The following is a 25,562-nucleotide window of genomic DNA, read 5'->3' on the forward strand; positions in this document are numbered from 1 at the left end:
TATATTACTCACTATATGTCTTTTCCAATGTTATCCCTATTTCTGAAATGTATTCCTTCCTCATCTTAAGAATGCTTAATTTCCTTTAAATCACAGCTCAAATATTTCCTTTTTCTTAAAGCTTTTCCTGATGTTCCTAGGTATTACCTCATTCCCTAATAAATCTGGCATTTATTCTATCAACTCATAGTCCACAATATCTAGTTGGCCCTAAACCAGTCATCAATCCTGGCTATCTAGCCATTCATTTTTTCCTGAATCAGTTCTGCCATTTCTTCAAGAAAAAATCAAATTCCCTATGATTATACTCATCAACACTGATTTCCCAGATCAAAATACCACTCCCTGGCCATGACTTCCCTCTATGTTATCTTGAAGGAAGGAACTGATTCACTTTTGTATTTGTAGTACCAGTATCTACCACAGAGTCTGGCAGATAGTATGAGCCTATTTAATATTTGCCTATTGATTGAATTGATATGTGCTGTGTTAAAAAGGTAAAATTAATAGCAAATCTGTTTGTTGAATGAATAAATGATGCTGAGAGAGAATCATCCCTGCTCCTTGTTCTCTCTCAGTTGCTGTAATGCCTGAAATTCCATTTTCAGAAATAGATCCCTTACTAGGCATTTTCTTTTTGAAATATCACAGGACCTTTAGACCTAAGAGCACCAGGCCATATGTGAAGAAGCTCTTTAATAATATACCTGAAAAGGTAGTCAGACCTTGTTTGAAGGTCTCAAGTGAGAGGAGATTCACTGTCTCAAATGGAGGGAATTCTACTTTGATAGGATTCTGATTGTTGATATCAAGCCAAAATTTGTCTCTGTAATTTCCAGTCATTGCTCTTCTCACTGCCTTCTCTTGGAGCCAAGTAGAACAAATAACAATAATATTCTAGAAAAGAGTAGCATGTTAAACTATTATGAGTAACATCTTAGTTTGAATGAGTTTTTTGTCAGTCTTAATGTGGAAAAGATAATTGGAAATAGAGTATTAAGGAAATAGATTTTTGATGGCTACCCCTTGGTAGACCACCAGGTTTTCCAGATAACAATGCCAAGGGACTTGATTCTCCTCTAGTTGTTAGAGGACATTTACAGATTCTAAGTGATGTAGTGAATAAGAGACTTGGGATAAGGAAGACTCTTTTTCCCGAGTTCAAATCTGGTTCAGATACTTCCTAGCCGAGTGATTTTGGGCAGGTCACTTAATTCTGTTTGCCTCCATTTCCTCATCTGTAAAATGAGCTAGAGAAAGAAATGGTAAATCACCCCAGTAGCTTTGTCAAGACAATACCAAAAGGGGTCAAAGAAAAGTCAGATGTGACTGAAAAAAACTGTTGAATATCAACAGTAACCCATTTCTCCAAAATGTAAATAAAAGTAGCATCTCTATCCTGTCTCCAATGTATTCCCTCAGGGAGCCACCAGCCTGCATGTAAATAGCCACAAACCCTGATTCTTTTCCCTGGCACTATAGGAGTAGAGCAGGTATTTCAGAACAAATGTAGAAGTGCTCTAAGTACACCATTTGAAGAAATGTCCATTTATGCCTCCTTCCCCTACACCTGGTAGAAACAGGAACAGAGAAGCTATTTGCTTTTCTTCCTACACAGGAGACAAACATTTTTTTTCCTTTCCTTCCTCTGTGACTCTTTCTATGGCTCTCATCTTCTCCTGCTCTATATCTTTCAGCAGAACACTATTTTCCATGTGTTGAAATGCCTATGGTCTCTGATGAGGAAAACCTCAAGAAATATCTAAAACAACTGTCATTTTGTTAGCTGGGAAGTCTAAGAATATGCTCCTAGTGGAACAGCTTGCATTATGTTTCTATTTTTTAGCTTGAAAAGGCCAAGGTCTCCCATTGCATCCAGGGCTATCTCCAGTCTTCCTGATCTATATCTGGCTATTGGACCCAGATGGTTCTGGAGGGAAAAGTGAGGCAGGTGACCTTGTCCAGCTCTACCTCACTTAAACCCAATTCATTAAATGTCATGGTATCTCTTCCCTGATGTCATGATGCTCTTTGAGAATGAAGGACAAACAACAACATATACACATAGGAATATTTTGTAATTGAAAGCTGAAGGTGCCATCCTAACCCACTCCTGAAGGAGAGACATTGAAAAGCTGACCTGTCTGTTTGGAAGAACCAATGAATTCAATTTAAAGGGTCATAGATTTAGAGCTGAAAGGGGCCTTAGAGGTCCAGGATAGTTCTCTCATTTTAAGAATGTAGAAACTATGACCTAGAAATAATAATGATTTCCCTAGGATCACACAGGTAGAAAAAATAAGGCTCAATTAAAAGCTACCTCTTCTAGATCTTATTTCTAGTGTTTGATTCACCAAACCTAGCTACTCCTAAAGTGGCACTAGGAGTTTACCAATAATTCTTTTCAACATGAAAAGCAATTATGAAAAGTCTCTTTTATGCCAGGAACTGGACTAGGCTTTTGGAATACAGGAAATTAATCAACTAGTATTTATTAAGAGCCTAAGCATTAGGTACTGTGTTAAATGTTAGGATACAAAGAAAAGCAAAAAACCCCACAAACAAACAAACAGAAAAAAAAAAACAACCAAACAAACACAAAGAAAATAGTTTCTGGCCTGTGCCTTAAAATCTACTGGGGAAACCACAGACATATAAATGATATACAACATAAATAGAGATTTTCAGGGAAGGGAATAATAACAACTCTGGAAAGGTCTCTTGTAAGAGGTTGTAATTTCATGCTATGTTCACTTTTTTCTCTCTCATGGTTTTTCCCTTTTGTTCTGATTTTTCTCTCCCAACATGATTCATAAGGAAAAAATGTAAAAAAAAGAATGTACATGTATAATCAAAAGATTGTTTTTTACATGTAAATAGGAAAAATAAAAATTAAGAAAAAGAATGAAGAGATAAATGAAGAGGTTCCATGAAAGTGGAAAATATGGAAAATGGTTCCAAAAAAGGAAATGGTGAAAAAAATGGTCAAATAGATAGGTGGAAAATAAAAATAAAATTTCATGAAAACTGAGAAGAGATGTCAGGAAAAAGGGTGGTTGAGTTATACTGTGGAGAGGTCAAGAAGAAGTAAGAATTATGGGGGGGAAAGGCTATCATATTTGGCATTTGAGAAGGAATAACAAAATAGAACTAGCATCTTGCAAAAGAAGAAGAAGGAGGAGGAGGAGAAGGAGGAGGTAATAACGAGATGAGCTTTGAGGAGAGTTAGAGGTTCTAAGATGAAGAAAGAGAACACTTGGCCTATGTATGGACACATTTGTATGTTGTACACAGGTACAAGCAGGCAGAACAGTTTGGTTGGAATATGTATGTCATAAGGAATAATATGAAATCAGTCTGGAAAAGATAGATTACCATGTGAAGAGATTTAAATACACCAAAGTAGAGTTTGTATTTTTTTTCTTTGACAGAAATAAAGATCCAGTTAATCTTCTCAAGTAGAGTAGTGACATGGTCAGATCTGTGCTTTACCAAGATTAAGTTGACATCCTTTCTCCCAAGAGAAAATGAAAGGGCCTTACACTGTGGTGATTTGCTGGAGTCCCCAACCCAAAGTCCACTGTGGAAAAAAGTATTTTCCTAAGGTTCCCTCTTTGGTATCAGAACATATTATTAAGAGCTCTGTTGTCCAGGTAGGGGGGTACTATTTATGGAGAGGTATGGGATGAGGGTTCAGTGAAAGCATTCTTTTATACAGTGATAGGAAAAATCACTTCATGTTGTAATTAATTTTCTGCTCACTTGAAAATAAATGAACAAGGCATAGAAGGAAAAACAGAATGGATGACATAACCATTGACAGTTTCGGGAATGCAGAAACCTGGCAAGAATAGCAAAGGATATGATTCATGGAAAAAAATAATTTTTATGGTTTTTAATTCAACTGCCTATTTTGTATTCAGGAAAATACTTTTTGTTCAAATTTCCTAGCAAAGAGTCACTAAATGAATGCAAACCAAACACTCAGCTTTCTGGTTCCAATGAGATTCTGCTTTAAAGGACATACACTAAAATGTGTGAAACACTTATTGGCATCTTGTTTAAAATGTCTTGATAATTAGGCTAGAAAGAACAGTGGGTGGAAAAAATAGCTTATCAATATGCTATCATATGACCATAGTTCATCATTTTTTAATTCATCACTTAACAATATTCCCTGTAAATCTGACCCAATATCTGAAAAAGCAGTAGAATGCTGGGTAAATTTGTGCCAAATGTAACTACCACTTTGGGTGATAGATTCAAACTTCCTTCACTTAGAATCTGAGCAAAATCTGTGTTTCTGGGTATGGCCTTTCATCTGTTTTCCAGAAAAGATTGACTTGAACTTTTAACAGATTTTTCAGATAACATGGAAGAAGAATGGATAAATTGTGCAATCTTGCTGGTTTGATTTCTTTTAAACTTCTTAGGAAAAAAATTAAGTTTCTCAGGTGAATTCTAGAGCTCATCACTCAGACCCTTCAGATTTCAAAGAAGAAAGGAGAGTAATGCCTCAGTTTTTGGTTATTCCATATTTTTCTCTTTTGTTTGGAAATCTTAATTCAATTCCAAGGAGTGCCTTCCTTAGTTCTTAGAGGTCTCTATGCTTGATCAAATTTAGTGTTATGATTTTGTCATTAATTTGTCATTATTTATCTCTTTGAATTTGTCTTCTCCTCAGAGAAGCTTACTGAAGATATAAATCAATCAATAGACATTTATTAAAATCCTACTATGCACAAGCATGGCTAAGAGACAAAAGATAGTCCTTGCCCTCACAGCAGAGAGGTGGGAATTTATTAGGATTTCAGACATAGTCTTTATAGCTGTATCAATATTGGTACTTAACTTTTTTCTTGATTTTAATAAAAAAAGGAGAATTAGGCAACTTCAAATCCTACTAGTGACCATATGGAAATTAATCAGTGTCCCTCAGGCACACTTTCCTTGTCTGTAAAATGGGGATAATAATAGCCACAACTCCTATAGTGTTGGCAGTATCAAATAATATTATATATATAAAACATTTTGCAACTTTTAAACTTTTAAAATACTATGCATGCAAGGCATTTCCCAGTAGAATATACATTTATAAATGCATTTTGAATAAAACTGAAAATTCTTATTTAATTATAGGCAAAGCAATTTGAGCACCTAGCTGGTATAACAGATAGAATATGGGCCTGTAGTCAGGAAAATTTGAGTTAGATCTGGCTTTAGACACTAGCTGTATGATCCTAGGCAAGTCACTTAACCTTATTTGCCTCAGTTTCCTCATATGTAAAATGAACAGGAGAAGAAAATGACAAGCCACTCCAATACCTTTGCCAAGAAAACCCCAAATGAGATCACAGAGAGATAGACAGTTCCGACTGAATCAACTAAAGATCAATAGGCAGCTTCAAGTTTGTGCATATGCCGTTTTCAAAACGGTGCTCTTACTTTTCACTTCAGGGACTTTGTCTCAATATCAAGTTTTGAAATATTTGACCCTTTCCCCATAATACAGAGAAAAGGATGACAAAACTAAATGGGAAAACCTTCCAAGAGTTAGTCAATCCCCTCCAATCCTGCTTCTCTATGTAAAAACAGTAGATAGAAGTTTTTTTCTCCCCTATATAACTTGTACCCAGTGGAACAAGGGTGAAAACATGGGGCTAGTTCTCAGTGACTCATTTTGTGTTTTGTGGGTTCATTCCAAAAGCAATTTTATCATTTCTCAACCATATTCTTCCATACGAGTAAGTGATTTTTTTCATAGATTTTGGCAAAACTTATAGAATTATTGTCTGCTTAAGAAGATTACAGACATCAGGCAAAGCAACATTTCAGCATAACTTGACCTTTCTTCCATTGTAAGTTACTTGGTTTATATGGAACTAGAACACAGTGGAAGTTATGGCCCCAGGGGCAAGTTTTAAAAATAAGTTGTTTTTTTTTTTTTTTTTTTTAATGTTTGTGTCCTTCAGTTTCCTTTCAAGAGAAGAATCAAATGGGACAATTGTTGGGCTATTTTTAGTAGGTATTTTAAATACATTGGGAACAATTGAGGAATAGTTTGTCTGCCAAAGGCACCCATGCTTTGTTTCCTGTATCTGGTACTAGGGTCATGGGATCATAGGGTCATAGCTTCAGGACTGGAAGAGACCTTAAAGGTCATAAATCCAACCTCCTCATTTTAGAGATTTTGTAGAAGAAGAAACTGAGTTTCTTGAGCTATATCAGTTGATAACATTTGTGCACCAAGAATTCCCTATAATTATGGAATCATAAGTTTAGACCTCCTTCCTTAACTTCTCTTCCTCCTCCAAACTATCTATGCTCCACTCCAAAAAATTATTATAGAAAAGTAAGTTCTAGTGGAAGTTATGGGAAAACATTTTCCGAGTCCTTGATCCAGGACATCAATAATTAACTCCTTTTGCAAGCCATAGCTCTATTCAAGTCTCTCTTCTAATGATTTCTTTGTTAGTGCTTTCCCTCAATTATTTTGAATGCATTTTGCATAAAATTGTTATGCCCTATTTCTGACATAAACTGACTATGTATATATGACCCTAAGCAAGTCACTTAACATGTTAAGGTCCCATTCAAAAACAAATTAAAATAGCCTATTGATTGACAACTACCATATTTACTTAGAAATTTACTCTGCTGTGTTTTCTCCCTAAAGATTGTGAGAAAAATTGAAAAAAATAACAGTGCCTTGAATATACCTTTCCCAACCTTCCTGTGTCCTATTTTTTTTTCCTTTTGCATTCCCTAATAAATAGCTGGTACCCAATTAGTTTAAATAATGAATCCCCCAAAGGTTTCATTTCTCAAATTTTCATGTTTCCTTTGAGAATTGGAACCAATTACCATGTTTTACATTACAACTTCAAATACTGTGAATTCAAATACTTTCAACCACTTCAGAGGATTCAACAAAGCCTTTCTCTATACCATGTATTTCCTTAGACAATCAAATGACATGTAGATTTGGACTTCAGTTTGCATCATAGATTTAAAAGAGTATGTCAGATAGATAGTGTAATGCTGGAGAAACTGAGGCAAGATAGAGATTAGAGAGTATTTAATATTTTATTTGAAAGGAAGAGATTTACTGGAATCAAATGGATCCATGGTTTGGTCCCAGGGCTGAATGAGACCGTCCTCTCCAAGAATCCAGCAAACAATGTGAGTTCTCAATGACATATTTATACACTGTAGCTAAACAAAGGCAGGAGGGGCGTGGAGTCCAAACTCTGTAGAGTGGGAATCTCCAGGCAGGGACCATTAATCCAGTTCTGACAGGTTGGGGGTGTAGGCCATAAATTCTAACAAGCTGGGAGTTAAGAAAGTGTCTAGCTAGAAACCGAGAGTCTGGACTCCCCCTTTCTGAGTTTACACATTGACAATTTATAATTTTAGAGTAAATAGCCATGAATTATATCAGTCTTCATGAATGGGAGAGGGGGCGGATTGCAACTAAGGGGATTGAAGTAGAACAATTAGGGAAACTGAGACAGAACAATTTAGGGAAACTGAGTCAGGACAATTAGGAAAACTGAGGCAGGACAATTTAGGGAAACTGAGGCAGAACTATTAAAAAAAAAACTGTGGCACAACATTGGCAGCATAAAGACTCATAGAATGGTCAGCTGGCCTTTTTTCTCTCCAATGAAATCCCATCCTTTTTGTTGTGTGAGTCTCTGATTCAAATCTTGGGATGAATGAGAAGCCTTAATCGATTGGTAATTAATTTGATAAGCAGAATTAAAAGATTTTTGGATCATGCACTTAACCTTTATGAATAGGTAATTGTTGGGAACAAAAACAAAGCCCCAACTCTAAACCTGGATGAAAATAATTTCTTTTGATTATAGGAACTGATTGTTAGTGTCCAACTTTTATTCTATGTTTGAAACAAATTAAAATAGCCTATTGATTGACAACTACCATATTTAGAAATTTCCTCTGCTGTGTTTTCCCCATAAAGATTGTGAGAAAAATTGAAAAAAAAAATAACATTACCTTGAATATACCTTACCCAACCATTCTGTGTCCTATTTTTTCCCCTTTTGCATACCCTAATAAATAGCTGGTACCCAATTAGTTTAAATAATGAATCCCCCAAAGGTTTCATTTTTCAAATTTTCATTTCATGTTTCCTTTGAATTGGAACCAATTACCATGTTTTTCATTACAACTTCAAATATTGTGAATTCAGATACTTTCAACCACTTCACACTAATTGGGACCTAATGATACATTCTACCCTAGCACTGTGCATGAACCCAGTAGGAACATAATAAATTTTTGTTTGTTTAATTCAACTGAAGTCAGGAGTAAGTGAATAATTGTGAATTTAAAGTCTAAACCTGAAACTTGAAAGGAAATGAAAACCTTATATAAGCATTATCTTCCAGTTATCTCTCTCTCTCTACCTGTACTTTAAAAAATAGATCTGAAAACTGCCTTGATACGGATTTTTACTATATATAATACTTTTCAGACACTCAGGAAATTTTTGAAGGAAAGAAGTGATTTTAGGAAATTATTATGTGAGTTAATTTCAATACTGGATTATTATCTCTAGATTTTGTAAAAGTTGAGGAAGTACCATTCAAGTAAACACATTAACCAAGGCATTTAATAATGGTAAATATATCCATTTTATATTCAAATTCAGTTTTGGCTAGGATATGTTTAAAAAGACCTAAGTTAAAGTATGAGTTGTAATTGAAAAGATGGAGGTGAAAAATGAATAAGAAAAGAAATCAAGAGAAAAGTCAAGTTTTCAAAGACCAAAATCAATAAATATCCCAGGGATACAGTTCAAGGGAGAATAACCTCCTTTTCCTTCTCCTCTTCCTCTTCCTCCTTCTCCTCCTCCTCCTCTTCTTCTTCCTTTTCTTCTTCCTCTTCTTCCTCTTCTTCTTCCTCTTCTTCCTCTTCTTTTTCCTCTTCTTCTTCTTCTTCCTTTTCTTCTTCCTCTTCTTCCTCTTCTTCCTCTTCTTCTTGTTCTTGTTCTTGTTGTTCTTGTTCTTCTTCTTGTTCTTCTTCTTGTTCTTGTTCTTCTTCTTCTTCTTCTTCTTCTTCTTCTTCTTCTTCTTCTTCTTCTTCTTCTTCTTCTTCTTCTTCTTCTTCTTCTTCTTCTTCTTCTTTTCTCCTCCTTCTCTTCCTTCCTCCTCTTCTTCCTCTCCTCAAAGTTTATCTCAAACCCTTAACACTATCCCCCCATCACCTTTATCCTAGCCTCTGACAATAACATAGCCTTTCTGGGGAAACATTAGAAGCTTTCCCAATAAACAGGATTAAAGCAAGCATACCTGTTCTTGCCGATATTAGTTCCCTATCTCCTGTTTGCTTTCCTCTTGCTTTCAAAACGATACCCAAATCTTCATTCTTAAATATGCTTCCTTTTGACCCTACCATCCTTTTAAATGAACATCTATCTTTTCTTCTTTTTTCCGCTATACTACTAGAAAAGAATCCCAAAAAACAAACTGTCCATCCTTGATGCCTTTACTGCTTCTTCTCTTACACTGACTTCCAATCTTATTGCTCAACTAAAGCTTCTCTCTTTCTCTCCAAAGACACTTAATGTCTCTTACTCATCAAATCTGATGTTTTTTTTCTCCATTTGTGTGCTTTCAACCAAACTATTGCATTTGACACTAATAACTGTCCTCTTCTGCTGGAAACTGTCTTCTCTCTCTTGGATATGTATGACACTATTTGCTCCTGGTTCTCCTATCTATTTAACCATTCCTCAATCTTTATTGGCTAATCATCCATGTCATGTCTCCAATCTAACATTTATCCATGAGCTATCATCTCTCTCTATATTCATTCTAGGTGATTTTACTAACTCTTATAGGTTTACATATTATCTCTATGCAGATGACTATGTGTCTGCATATCACATCTCAATCCCTTTCCTGAGTTTCAGTACTGTACCACCAATGGCTCATTGAACTTTTTGAATTGGATGTACTGGTGGTATTTGTAACTCATAATGTTTTTCCCAGAACCATCTCTCTTAGAAAACAAGCCTATTCCTTCCTATTGAAGGCACTATCATTCTCCAAGTTCCCCACATTCATAACGTCAACATTGTGCTCAATTCTTCATTCTTCCTCACCCGACATACATAATCAATTGGCAAATTTTGCCTTTTTTGCATTTAAACTCTTTTTGATCTTCAACAATTGTCAAATTAGTCAAGATTCTCATTATGTCATATAAATTATTGCAAGAGCCTATTAATTGGTTTCCCTGGCACCCAATCATCTCCTCCCTCCAGTTTATCCTCTAAACTATTGCTAAAGGGATTTATATCTAGGCGTGTTATCCTCTTAGCTCACTCAATTCTAATTTCTCCCTATTGTCTGTTTCTAATAACAAAAGCTATCATTTTTTTTTCCAATTGAGAAACACTAGAAGCTTTCCCAATAAGCAGGATTAAAGCAAGCATACCTTTTCTTGCTGACATTAGTTTATTTACCATAGTTCTAGAAATGTTAACAAAAGCAAGAAAATTTTTAAAAAATTAAAGACATAAACATCCCCAGAGGAAAAAAAAATTCTATTTGCTAGTGACATGATGTACTTATACAGTCCTATACACTTAGAAAAGAAACAAACTGACACAATTAATACCTTCAATAAAGTAAAATAAAATTTAAAAAACCACCAGCAGGTCAAGATAGCTGAAATTATTGGAGGAAATATAGTGGTGGGAATGCTCATTCAGAGTGGTTATAGAATATACTGGAAACAATCAATTTAGGCATACTCAGCATTTATATAAGTAAATTATAACATGCTCTTTAATTTCTCATGGTTAAGATAAGCTAATAAAATAAACTATAAATTAATTTACAGATATTTTTCTCATAACATTTAAATAACAAAAGGATACTTTGTGGTTGTTCACTCATGTCTAACTCTCCATGAACCAATTTGAGATTTTCTGACAAAGATACTGGAGTGATTTCTCTCTCTAGTTCATTTTATAGTGTGTAACGGAGGTAAACAGGCTTACGTGACTTGCCAAGGGTCACACAGTAAAATTCTAAGGCTGGATTTGAACTCAGGTCTTCCTGACTCTAGGTCCTAGACTCATTCTACTGTGCCATATAGTAGATATGTATATTTTGCTGGACACTTTGAAATTCACTTTTTGTTTTGTGAAGTTCTCATTTATGATTTCTTGAAATATAGCTCTGAAAAAACAGACTTTTAAAAAGTTCATTATGTTTCAAGTGGAAATACTTTACTAAACCTTTAAACCCAAATCATACTGGCTTTCATCAAATGGCTAATAATAGCCCCCAGCCCAAGTCTCTGGGGCTTATTATTTAAGTTTTGCTGGACTAGAATGAGTGTAAAAAGCAATTGTTTTCAGTTCTGCCCAGCAATTTGGAGCATCTTCCTTCCCAAATTTATATTGTTGTGATGATAAATTAAGACATCTTTTGTCTCATTTTTTACTTAGATCTTAGTCATTGAATTGGCTTTGCCTCAGACAAACTGAGATCTGGGAAAGATCTTAATTTAGAAAGGACAATGTCATTTACTGCATCCAGGACCATAGCTGGTTGTCTTGATTTTTGCCTTGTTACTGGATTCTGATGACTCTGGAGGAGAAAGGGAGACTGATGAATTTGCATATCCCTCCCTTACTTAAATCTAATTCATGCATATGTCAAAGAGGACCATAACGTCACAGAGATGATGCTGTGACATGCAAGTGAATTAAAGTTAAATGAGGGAGGGCTGGGCAAAGTCACATACTTCTTTTTAATGTCAAGACATTACCTTCATGGTGTCACTGGTACTCTTTGAAAACTAGGGACAAACAACAACAATAGAACTAGACAAAATAATAGACAAAAATTCTTTTAGAAGAACAGAAAGACTGGAATCTTAAAGAAAACAATGAAAAATTGAATTGCAATGAACAGAAAGAATGACACTTCTAGAACACAAATTATATTTTAAAACAATATTCATTGGAAGTATTTAGTATTAGTTAAAAAACAGAAAAGTAGATCAGAAAAGACTAGATAAGGTAAAATCAGAAATAACCAATATCAGTAACCTAGTGTTAAATAACCTAATATAAATTACTTGGAAATTACTCCCTATTTGATAAGAAACTATTGGGAAAATTTGAAAGTAGTAGAAATTAAGTTTACAGCTAAATCTTACACCATATATCACAATAGGCTCAAAATTGACATACCATACACATATAAAACAATTAGTACCTTTTTTCAAACCTTCTTAATCTTCTAATTTACTGCTAATTTATGTCATATATAGCTTGTTATACATATAATTATTTACATTTTTTTCCCCCCATTAGAGTATGAGCTCCTGGAGAGCAATGACTCTTAATTTTAGCACTCTCTTTTCCTCTCTTCTCCTTTCTTTTCTGCTTCCCTTCCTTCTTCTCCCCTCTTTTCTTTCTCCTCTTCTCTCTTCTGTTTTCCTTTCCTTTCCTTTTCTCTTTTTCTTTTCCTTCCCTTCCCTCCACTTCTATTTTCTCCATCTTCTCTTTCCCTTTTCTTCTTCCTTCTCCTTTCCTCACACCTTTCCCCTGTTCTCCAACAGCCTATTCAAATCCCAGAGAAATCTCAAACTCAGTGTGTCCAAAGTTGAATTTATTATCTTTCCTCCTAAATCCATCTCTCTTCTTTCCTATTTCTGTCAAAGGCACTTCCATCCTTATAGTCTTTCAGGTTTTTATTCTCAGCATGATAGTTAATTTCTTACTTTCTTTCACCCTAGGTATTCAAACATTTAACAAATCTTGCCATTTCTACATCCATATCTCTTATACCTGACCTCTTCTCTCTACTTATCTTAATGTAAGATTATTCTTCAATCCTGTCTTATTTAGGAAAGGATTTTTGCCTTAGTATTATTCCAGAAATACTTTTCACCTCTCTGTCTTTATTCCCAGGTCCTTAAATTTTGTATTGATTAATTATAATCAATTCATTGTTCTTTCTTTTCCTTTACTCCCTTCCATCTCATAAAATGTCAATATCATTACTAGTTAACCAAAATAATACTATATTATTTTTAGGATAATTGCATTTATACAGTGACTAGTTAATTATAGTTGTATAACATTTATTGGTAAAAGCATTTTGCTTAATGATCTGGGTCAATTCCAAGTACTGTTTTTTTTTTTTTTTTCTGGTTCTGTAAATTAATTATTCTCTATAAATTGCCCATATTAATTTCAATTTTAAAATTATTTTTGTGTCTTCAAAAAAATAAAGCTTAGCAAAAAATCCAAGTTGATAGAAAATATCTGATATCTCCTAATTTCCACTATATCATTTTTTCAGTATTTCTATACTTTTTGAGAATAAAAATCTTGTAAAATTTGATTTTGTGTTTTTAATGTATGATTCTCCTTTCTTCCTCTATGTGTCTCTCTGTCTCTCTCTCTCTCTCTCTCTCTCTCTCTCTCTCTCTCTCTCTCTCCTTCCTTAAAGATCATTATCTGCTGATTATAAGCTTGAACCTTGACCAAAATGAATCTAATGAATGAATTTTATGCTTGCTACCTGTTGGAGCACTGTGAATTTGATAATTTGCAAAATTTCTGGAAAAGTTTATATTGTTTCCCAAAACAGAGTAATTATATTCTTTGTCCCACAGTTTTCAAGAAGTTTGATAGTTCTTAAATTTTGCCCTGTCTCTCTTGTTTCTCTGTCCTCCTGGGATGTTACTTCTGTTTGGAATGCTTCTAAATCTTTTTCAGTTGCATAATTTAGTGGAAAGAATGTTTGAGTCATAGTCAAGAAGAACAGGATTCCCATCCCTCCTATGATACTAATAAATTGTGTTACCATGCAAAAGTCTATAAGCTCTTTGAGAGCAATGATTCCTAATTTTACCATTCTCCTTTCTTTTCTTCTCATCTCTCCTTCTTTCCCCAACTTTTCTTTTCTCTTCTCTTTCCTCTCTTCTTCTTTCTTCTCTTCTCTTTTCATCTCACCTTCCATATTCTCCTCTTTTTTTCTCTCTTATTTTTTCTTCCTTTTCCTCTCCTCCCCCGATTCTCCTCCCCCTCTCATCTTTGGTGATGTTTATGACTGATTTCTTTTTCTTGTTTTCTTGCTCTTGTTAACACTTCTAGAACCAAGGTGAGTAAAAGCAAAAAAAGATAGTATGATTGCTTTATTCCTGTGTTTATTGGGAAAGCTATTGTTTCCCAGTTGAAGAAAAAGGAGGAAAAAAAAAAAAGCTAGCTTTTGGTATTATTACAGACAATAGGGAGCAACCAGAATTAAGTGAGGTAAGAGTCTAGATCAGGGCTTAAGAAAAATTCCTTTGGCAATAGTGTGGCAATAAAATTCCTTTGTCAATAGTATACTGGAGTGAGGAGAGTCATGGGACAGGAGGATCAATTAAAAGGCTCTTGCAATAATTTATATGACATATAATAAGGATCTGATGAAATTTTGTGACTGCTGAAATAGAGAAAAGAACTCAGATGCAAGGGATGGGGGGGGGGGGAAATGGCAAAGTTTGTCAACTGATTGGATATGTAGGGTGAGGGAGAATTATAAAGACAAAACTAAACAGACTTTGCCTTCAAAGAACCTACATGAATCTTGCAGGAAGACAGGATTAGATTTAATAATAACATTATTAAAGGCCTTTAAGGATTGAAAAATTTTACATTATCTTATTCTATCCTCCAACAACACACAGAGGAAAAGAAAGAAGCTATTGTTATTCTCATTTTACAGATTAAGATACTCTGACAAGCAAGGGTTAAGTAATTTAGCCAGAGTGAGCACAGCCAGTAAGTGTCTGAAGTAGGATATAAATTTAGGTTTACATATGCCTTCAACACTCTTATCTCTTGCATTACCTAACTGCCTCCAAAAAAGGAGACATCTTCCAAACAATTGCTGCTGAAAGCGGAATGGGCTACTCTTGGTGAGCGTCTGACTAGAAAACTTCAGGCAAAGTCTGAATGATCTCTTGTCTGATGACAAACTCTAAGTCCAATTTTTTGATAACTTATGAGTTCAATGAAATGGTGGTTGGAGATGTCTTTCATTTCTGAACTTCTGAGATTTTGTGTATCTTTGGTATCTCTCCCCCTTCTCCCTTCCCTGTGATCGAAAATCAGTCCAAATCAGAGACTGAGAGGCAGCTAGGTGGCACAGTGAAGAGAGCACTGGTCCTGGAAGCAGGAGGCAGGAGTTCAAATCTGGCCTCAGACACCTAACACTTCCAGGCCAAGTCACTTAAGCCCAATTACCTCACAAAAGGGAAACCCCCCACAACATCCTTATACCAAAACAGAGACTGAGTTTAACAAGGTTGGTTTTTGAAAATGATGATAATAGTTGATAGGACAATGATTACACCTAAGGGGGCAGCAGAACATCCTTAAAGTGTATTATAAAAGAGGAAATGAAAAGATAATTTAAATCTGTGAACGGCCTAAGTCATTTCTTCTAACCCTACTTTTCTCCCTCCTTGCCCATGCAAAAACACACACACACACACACACACACACACACACACACCACACGACACACAAATGGTACCACTATTTTGCAGATAATTTTCAGAAAATTTAGTTTTTATAATACCAAATACGACTCTTTTATTTTTAAGAGAAATCCTACCTTTTATAACCTCCAACATCTCTTCCTTCTAGTTTAGTTCTACTTTACTCTTTTGCAAAAGAAGTGAAGGACATTTTCAGCCTAGGTCCATTTCTTGTTCTTTTTACACACCTTTGGTTCCATGGGGTCGGCAATTCTTTTATTTTTTCACTTCTAGAACAACTTCCTTGTACGAACCTTAAGAGAAACATGAATCAAAAACGAAATTGACCTTAAATTATTAAGAGAATGATAATGGTAGAATTGGGAAGGCCTAAATTTACCCCATTTTATACATTAGGAATCTGAGATCTAGAGAGTTAAAATGATTGCACAAAGTCACACTGGTACCAATTGACAGAGCAGGAATTGGAGCCCCACAAAGGGAGAAAACTAATCTGGATATTGTTCTCTGACCTCAAAGCTAATGCTCTTTCCTCTTTACTGGTGTGGGTTTTGGTCTGGACTCTGGCAGGAGTCTATCACAAGAAATCTGCATACAAACTGGGAAGCTAAGAAATGAAATTAATTAAATCAATTGTGAAGAGGCAGATTTTCCTGATTTTAGAGTGAGGGAGGAGCATACAAAAAATGTTTCCGCTTTTATCTAGTGTGGAAATTTGCATTTTGTCTGCCTTCTTGATAAAAGTCCCCAATATGCCCAGATAAGGTGAGTGCAGTGAGAAGCTCCCTTTTATCTTCCTGTATTGCCCCCCTCTCCCACCCTCCCACCCCAACCATCAAACTTTGAGCCTTTCCACTTGGCACATACTCAATTAACTTTCCATTTTCAGTAGCCCAGCCCTACATTATGACTTATCAGCTGTTTGGTGCTTGTCATTAAAAGAAACAGGGATTGGTGAGAGGAAAAGGGGGGAGGAGGGCTAAAGAGAAGAAGCAAGTGGTGGAATGCATTTCCCTGTTCTTGTGAAATTACAAAGCCAACCCATGTGTTAGCAAAAGGTTTTCTAATAAGGAGAATAATGAACTTCAGTTTCTGACCTCCTGGCACGACAGCATAAATTTATCAGAAGGGGCATGTGACTTGTTAAGACACACAGCTTGGACTTGAAGGAAACAGCTGTTCGTTCACTTCATGCTTTAGCTCTTGGCAGCTGGACAAGAAAGGGTGATGTTTGTGTGGAATACCTCTGCAGACGGACTCTAGTTAAGTAAGTAATTGGAGATTTTGCCTTGTTTTTCTGCAAGCCACCAACGGTGTCTTTTAATTTTTTTTCTTTCCATTTCATAACACTTGGGAGAGAGAGATTTGATTTGTTCCTGGGGTTAATGTAGATTTGTATTTTTAATGGTATTCTTGAACCTGTGTTAACAGTTAAACTATACCAATCTGCCTCTTTATGCTTTATTTCATTTGATTGATATCATTTTCTCTTAACTGTGGAATGAATAGGCTATATTGTTTAAACCCAGTTACAAGAAACAGGATAGTCTGTTGACTAAAGGATTGTTCCTCCCTCCCCCTTTCACCTCTGATCCATGAGTGGTTGGATTTAGTCGTAAACTTTGGGTCATACTGTGAAATAGTAGATAACTTACTGAGGTACATGAGTGAAGGCAGTTGACTTTGAAAAAGTTTGCTACTGGGAAAGAAACCTTGAAAAGTAATCCAGGCAAGTTTGGTTTTATTCCTGTGTCTGATTTGAAGAGTTTCCTTCTAAATGTAAATGGACTTAATTTGTCCAGGCAGAAAAACAAGGTGCCAGTAAGAAAGAAGAGGAAAACCTGGAGGTTGTGGTATTGAGAGATATGCAGTTAAATACACAGTTAGGTGCTGCTGAGTGTGCATTCTCTAGTAAATATTTTGTCTTCATTGAAGAATTTTATCTTTGTGGAACTTGAGCTTTTAAACATCATGGGGTTTCTTCCTTCAGATAGCAGGGGAATGATACAGGGAGAATGGCTGCTTTTTTGTTGTTTTGTTTTTTGGTAATACTCAAGATTTTCTTTCATCTTTGTATCCCAGAAGTACTTCATGTGGCTGATTAATGTCATATGTGCGCTGAGATACAAGGTATTGAAAGGACTTCTCCACCCACCAGATTCTTTTATGGATAATAAATGTTCTATGGGAGAGGTAAAGAGCAGATGCCATTCTGGAAACAAGACATTGGTTCTTTCCCTTTCTAGGACTTATGACCACATGTGATGCATAAAAGGAGAGGCAAAGTGGAGGACGGAGGAAAAGGAAGATCTTTGAGGGTGATAAAGAACCCCCGGGAAGTAGTGGTGTCTTTAATCAGCCAGGGTGCTGCAGAGTGATAACCAAATGCTTCTTGGCTACTTCCTTGCTTTTATTTATCTACATGGAGTCAATGTCCGGGAATAAATTCTTGACCTCCACTTACATTTTGTGTTTCTTCATTGAATGAATGTTTGTGTTCTGAGTAAGGCTGCTTCTGGGATTCAACGTAGAGGATATGATATCAGAGGTCCTGCAGTCCTACTGACCATCTGTGTGACCTTGGACAAGTCCATAGTCTTGTATGATTTTTTTCATTTGCAAAATAAGGGAACTGGACTAGATGACTCCTTTAAGCTCAAAATCCACGATCCTATGATCTTATTTTAAGGAATAATCTAATGAATCTTCTCCTCCTTTTCTCTTACCTTTTCACTACTCTTTTCGATGGTCATCACTGCTTCTTATGTACTATTATTTGATCAATTCACCTTTTTTTCCCTTCCTCTTAATAATAGTCACATATTTTATTTAACACTTTACAAAACACTTTGTTATTGTTGTCTTCTCTGACTTTTTGTGACTCCATTTGGGATTTTCTTGGCAAAGATATTGGAATGATTTGTCATTTTTTTCTTCAGCTTATTTTATTGATGAGAAAACTGAGGCAAATAGGGTTAAGTGACTTGCCCAGGGTCACATAATTGTTAAATGTCTGAGCCCAGATTTGAACTAAGGAAGAAGGGACTTTCAGACTCTAGAACTGGTATGCTATTTATGCTTACATTTAGCGTCCCAAGAAGCACTATGCAGTCATTCATTTAATAAAATGCCTCAAGATAAACATTGCAAGAAGGAATCATGGAATGTCTAGTCTTAGATAGGTGAACCTATTTAGAGATAGAAAGGCTCTCAGAGGTCATTAAGTTAACCTATTCATTTTCTAGATGAGTTAAACCAGAGAATTAAATGACTTGCCCAACATCACACAAATAGTAAAAGAGGTAGATCTCATGACTCCAAATCCAAATACCAAATTTCTATTCCTCACCTACTAATTTTACAGATAATTTTACAGAAGTCTGAGTCATCCAGGGTCATAAAGTTATTTTGTGGTGGAGTACTTAAAGCTAAGCCTTCTATAGGACAACAGTGGTTAGTATGTGGGTCTTGGAGTTAGGATACCAGGATTACATGTTTTGCATCAAATTCTTATTGACTTTGGTATCATAGACATAGATCTTATCTATGAATCTGGTTTAATAATACACTATTTATGGGTTCATAGTTTACTTAATGGAGAATCCTAGATATAGAGCCGTCAGAGATCATCTAGTCCAAATTCCCCATTTTACATGTGAAAAAACTGAGACCCAAAGAAGTCAAGTGACCCCAAAGTCACACAGCTAGTTAACAGCAGAATCTGATTTTGAACTTAGATCCTCTGATTCCAAATTCATCACTCTTTGTCTCTTGCTTTGTCTACCTTAAAACATGTCATAATTTTTATTTTGGCTCCAACTTCAGATCTTGTTTATTATATTCTTTCCTTATATTCCTACATATGCAGAGAATAGATTAAAATCATTTAAGTAATACCATACTTTTTTTTTTTGTCACAAAAAGGCCTCTTGCTTTTTTAATATCTGAAATACTGATTTGGCTTGGCTACAAAGTCATTAGAAAATTCCATGAAAGAAACCTTTATGGCTATAAGTGACAAATGATTGGTGTGACAGCCTCATGAAAGTTACCCTTTTTTAAAAAACAACAATAACAAAAACCTAAATGCTTGAGGGAACCACAGAATGTGAAAACCCTGAGGGAGGAAAAACTGTTTCCAACTCCTCCATTGCTGAGCTGTTTGATTTCTACCATTTATAGGAGGCTCTTTGGTCAGCCCATACAAACATGCTTCAGTAGATGTATCCTTTATTTGAATGGTAGAGAAGAGAATATTGTGTTAAAACAATCATGGTTGGAAAACTTTAAGTTTTACCAGTAGTACTATGAATAACAAAATCATCAGGATTAAAATTATTGAGCCAGGATCTAAGACTTCTCTAAGTGGACACCATAACATTATCATAATACTGAAGTTAAAGAGATCTGTTATTGATCATTTACAAATCTGGTGATACCTTGACTTTTGAAATAATAGCTTTCCTTGATTTATTATAATCTATTTAGTTGAACCAATATTTTTAAAGTACCTGCTAGGTAAAGAGTACTGGGCTATATACTGGAGGAGGGGAAAAGATAAAATGTGGTTCTTATTCTCATAGAATTTATAATCCAGAAGAAGGAGTTAGGATATTTCCATATATTGTTGGATCTATGATCTCAGTGATATGGGTACTCTTCTTTGTGTTCATATTCTTTCATCCTGTATTTCTTTGTCTAGATCCTACTATAAATCTCTGTGGGGTAACATAGAGCAATGCTCTTCTGTACCTTTAACACTGAATGGATATCAATGGAGCAGGTGGGTTGCTCATTGGTCATTCCTTGCCACTGCCATCTAATTAGCTCACCTCCTTTTTTATCACCTCCCCCAATGGCATCCTTTGCCTCATATATAAGTAATATACACAAATAATAATATCTATTTTTCTGATTCTGGGAATCTTTGCTGATTGTTTTCCATGGCTAGAATACTCTCCTTCTTCATCTTTGTCTCCTGACTTCCTTCAAGTCCCAGTTAAAATTTCATGTTTAACAAGATCATCTTTCCTTTGTCCTTTAATACTAATTTTCATTATTGATTATTTTTAATTTAAACTATATTTTGTGTGTACATATTTATTTACTTGTTGTTTCCTGCATTAGACTGAAATTCTTGAGAAAAAGAACCTTTTTTAAACTTTTCTTTGTACTCCTAGTTTAGCACAGTACTTGGTACATAATAAGTGCTTAATAAATATAGATTGACTGAATGAACAGGAAGAATTCTGATGGAGTATTTGCAAGGTCTGGGAAAGGAAAGATCATTTAAAAACTTGTGGAATATCAGAAAGACTTTACTTAAGGAGAAAGTTGTTTAGATTTAACCCTAGTGGATGAGTAGCATTTTAATAATAATAATAATTAGAATTTCTAAAGTACTTCTAGTTGGTAAAATACTTACAAATATTATCTCATTTTATCTTTACAACAATCCTGGAAGGTAGGTGCTATAATTATTCACATTTTATAGGTGAAGAAACAGGAGCAGACAGAGGTTAAATGATTTGTCCAAGGTCTCACAGCTTGTTAAATTTCTGGTCCCTGCAGACCATTCTTTTTTCTCCCCCAGTCTTAGAATCTTTAGTTTCTTTCACACCCCTGGCCAAGCCATCTTCTTTGTGAAGTCTTTCCTCTTGATCCCAGATGCCTAGTATGCATTTTGTATTTTAGGATCATAGGAATAAAATCATAGGACTTTAGGATCATAGGATCAAAAGGTCAGACTTGGTTAATAAAAACATAATAAAACATCAACATACAATTTCAAAAGTCTTTTTAATAAGGTTGAGGAAATATAGGAGTTTGAGTGGTTGGATCAGCATCATACAGACCATAAGCATCAGAAAGTCAGAGTTCTCTAATCTCACACCTAGCATCCTTTCCATCTGTATTACATTTATATATGCATATATTTTTCTAGATAGAATGAAGGCTCTTTGAGGATAGGAGACTCTCTTATCTTTTTATCCCTAGTACCTTAGAGAATGCACGGCATACATTTAATAGGTGCTTGAAAATTGGTTGTTGATTGATTGATTAGGCCAGGAATCAGAAGAACTGTAACCGGCTTATTAACCACATGACCATAGACAAGACTCATTCAGCCTCAGTTTCTTCATCTATAAAATATGTATATATTTTAATATATTTTAGGAAGGACATTGATAATCTTGGAGTGTCTAATCAGGGGCAATCAGAATGGGGAGGGGATTATATCAAATGAAGAAAAGTTAAGGAAAATGAGGATATTCAGCTGGGAGAAGGAATGTGGTAGCTGTCCCCAAGAATCTGAAAAACTGTCTCATGGAAGAAAGTTACACTTGTTCTGCTTGTGCTCCAAAGGCAGAGCCAAGAGAAATGGGTGGAATTTGCAAATAAGGAAAATCTGTGCTTGATGTTAGGACTGCATCTACATAGTGCAACTAGTATGGCTCATCATGATTTCATGGTTTTACTCCTGGGTTTTAAAAGGTTATGGCAGCAAAGCACCAGAGATAACAGTTTTAGCCATATTAGGCTTTGATTATAGTTCCAGAACATACTATCAGCTTTTGGAGAAGTCCAACTAAATATAGAGAGGCTCACCACCAAAATTACAAAATTACCCTCTATCAAATGTGGTTCACTCCTGTTTCTTTTATAAAACTTTTTAAAAGCTATATTTCAAGAGATTATAAACAAAAAATACACCAGACATAAAAGAAAGTTGTCTCAGATTTTTGAAAAACAAACAATAAATGAAAAATTTAATATTTTTAAAAATTAAATGAAGTGGTTGCTAATTGAAAGGATGATTCTCAATTTCTTGAAGAGAACAATATAGGGATTTTTAGAATAGGTTTAATTGTGTATCAAAAACAAAATAAGTAGCATCATTTTGTGGGACATTATCAACTCATACTGTAGTGGTTGTGACAAAATTTGAAAAAAATATTATCTTACTATGTATCTTATGTACCAACATGTTATAAAATGGGTCATGGAGTTGTTTAGAAATCTAGTGAAGCCTTTTTAATATAATGTTTTATAATGCAAATGGTTACAAAGGAAATCAGTTATATTTTATGATACCATTATCTATTATCTACCATTATCTATCATCAATTAATCTGTCAATTAATCTATGTAGCTAGTTAGCTAGTCTACAGATCCCAGAGGAAGAACATCTGTTGCAATGAATGAAGAACTCTACAAAACTACTCTACAAAAAACTCTACAGATATACTCTACAAAAACTCAAAAAGACCTTCCCAGTTACTTTTTTGGAAGTTTGGTAATTTTACTATAAAGGTGGAAATAGGTGAGCAAGACTAGAAATGTTTTGCAAAAACAGGAGAATTTGAAAGATTTGAAAGTTCTAAATCTATATGCCATGAAGACTTTCTTATAGGAGTTCAGAGTAGGAACTGAATAATATGACACAAATGAAATTGATTACTTTTAAGAGGTAGGAGATGACTCATTACACTAAAACTCAAATAATTTCTTAATCAATTGATGTTACATATTCAGACTAGTGTTTTGTTAGAGAAAATATTAAAATTGGTAGAAAGATAAAAGAAAGTTAAAAATAGAAAAAAAATCTATTTGGCATGCAATTAATACTGCTTCATCCTGACCTGTTTAAAGAAACCATTCATTATGAAAAGAGAGATCTTGACAAAAGAAGAGACATAAAACTAATGACAACAATTTTATATAGAAGTCTGATGAATGCAAATTAGTTGCCATAACAAGAAAATCAAGAATCTACAGGTGTCTAAGTGAATAGTTGACTTACTTCTCTAATGGAGAGATATGACAGATAAGAGAAACACAAAGTTAAAATTTAAAGTCATTTATAAAATTTTACATAAAAAGATGAAGGAAAATTGTGAGCATTTTCACTTCATAAAATAAAAGTAATAAAATATAAAAGTATTTTAAAGACTGCTTGGTGAGATACCGTGGTATTCAAAATTATTCTAAGCACATTTAAGAATAAAAATATAAGCATGATAAACAGAATAATTGAAAAAATTTGCAAAAATTATCATAACAAATTCTTTTCATAATCAAAGACAGTGGAGCCACCACAGTGGAACAATTAAATTATGTTCTCTGATGTGTTTTTAAAGAAGGAATAAATTGTTTTAAATATGGTTAAGAAAAATCCCTGGACTTGATCTAGTATATTTAAAGGAGATCTTTTTGTAAGTGACTCAATTTTGAGGTTATCAAGCCACAAGTTTATGAAGAAGATAATTTTTAAAATGTAAAAATTAGACCTTATTAAAAATAATGAAAAAAGAGCACCATAGACATTAACTACTATTGATTTTTGTCTTTCCTTTTCCATTTATAAAAAGTTTGTTCTTTTTTAAAAAATAGGTTTTGTCAACAAACTCATTAAGGACATTTGTCATGAAGATAGTAGGAGCAAACAAATAGGCATTTAAAAATAATAATCCACATTAAATAAAGTAGATAAATCCACAAATAATTGGCTGAAAGAGTCAGAAAATAATAATATAGCTAACATTTATATTTTTGTTGTGTCAAGTCATTTTCTGTTGTGTTTCTTTGTGACCCTTTTGGAGTTTTCTCAGAAAAGATACTGGAGTGATTTGCCATTTTTTTCTCCATTTCTCCATTTCCTTGAAAAAAACTGGAGATAAACAGGATTAAGTGATTCACTGAGGTTGGATTTGAAGTCAGACAATATCCACTGCATCACCTAGCTGCCCTTACCACTTATATAGTTATACATTATACCAGGCACTGTGCTCAGTACTTTGCAATTATTATATCATTTGATCCTCAAACAACTCTGAGAGGTTTACAGATGCTTTAGTTTCCTAAGGCAAAAAGAGGTTAACTGGCTTATGTAGGATCAAATAACCAGTAAGTGTGGTTATGTACTTTGTAGCTAGTTAGGTCTCCAGACTGCAGGTCTGGTGCTCTATTCAATGTACAGCACTCTGTGATTTTTTTGTTAACTATTTAAAAAAAAATTGATTCAGGGGAGCAAAGCACCTCATTAAAGAATTTCCTTCTGCAAGATGCCTCTTACTATGGAAGAAAATCATTCAATATTCCTTTAAAAACATTAGAGTTAACCTTGTCCAAAGAACCATTTTTTCAACAGCCTTGCCAGCAGCCTTAATCAAACAGAAACAATTCTGTGGAGGTTTTAACCCTTTCATCTCTGTTGTAAAGTTCTTTTAATGACTCCAAACTTCTCCCTGAAATAGGAGTCTCCTGCTTTTCAAAATTACTAAAAATCTATCAGAAGTGATTTTGGGTAAAAGTCGTGGCACATCATAGTCTATGAAGAATTAACAGTATCACTCAGAGGGCAGGGGAGACATATGGTAGATGGGCAGATTTCAACATAACAAATAAGGAACTAGAAAGAACTAGAATTAAAGATTAAGGGGAAAAATGATGGGGGTTGTGTTCCCTTTAAGAAACTATTTCCTATTGATTTGTGATTCCTTTCAGATTGATCTGTGATTCCTTTCAGATTGATCTGTGATTCCTTTCAGATTCCCAGCCCCTCCTGGCTGAGACATATTAGTCCAGGAAGCCAGGGGCTTTGATTCACAAATCCTGGTCAAAGGTTGGGAATCTGAAAGGAATAAAAAGAGAAAGCATGAAAGTCTCACCTTATTTTCCCTCCCTTCTATTCCTAAACCCAACATGTTAGAGAGGATTCACTATGGCAGGGTTATGGGAAAACATGGACAAGAATTCCATAGGATCAGCAGGCATGGCTAAATTATGATTTGTTCTGTTAGGAAAGAATACCCATACTGAAATTTTAGTTTTTAAAATATTTATGAATCAGTGTCACTATAATCTTTTAGTGAAATTTTCAAAAAGCATTTGATTAAAGACAATAACTAAAGGCTTTCCTTCAGTTAGTTTTCTCCCATGTAAACCAAAAGTTAAACAATTACTAACTGTTTTCAGTCTATATATTTATCTATCTTTCCACATACATAGTTTAC

At 34.6% G+C, this 25,562-nt stretch overlaps 1 protein-coding gene across 6 annotated transcripts in view; it reads left to right on the forward strand.

Annotated features, from left to right (window-relative positions):
• Positions 1-25,562, forward strand: part of RASGRP3 (RAS guanyl releasing protein 3) — a 136,666-nt gene that overhangs the window by 19,008 nt on the left and 92,096 nt on the right. For 2 of the 6 annotated variants that reach the window (XM_074288163.1, XM_074288160.1), the window contains exon 1: positions 16,563-16,813. The exons of 2 other annotated variants lie outside the window; for them this stretch is intronic. The gene's annotated coding sequence lies outside the window, so the exon portion shown is untranslated. Of the gene's footprint in view, positions 1-16,562; positions 16,814-17,201; positions 17,276-25,562 lie in introns of those variants that run through there. 2 more of the 6 variants (XM_074288165.1, XM_074288162.1) reach the window with 1 other exon arrangement.

The sequence above is a fragment of the Sminthopsis crassicaudata genome, chromosome 2 (genome assembly GCF_048593235.1).
Source record: "Sminthopsis crassicaudata isolate SCR6 chromosome 2, ASM4859323v1, whole genome shotgun sequence".
Taxonomy (NCBI): domain Eukaryota; kingdom Metazoa; phylum Chordata; class Mammalia; order Dasyuromorphia; family Dasyuridae; genus Sminthopsis; species Sminthopsis crassicaudata.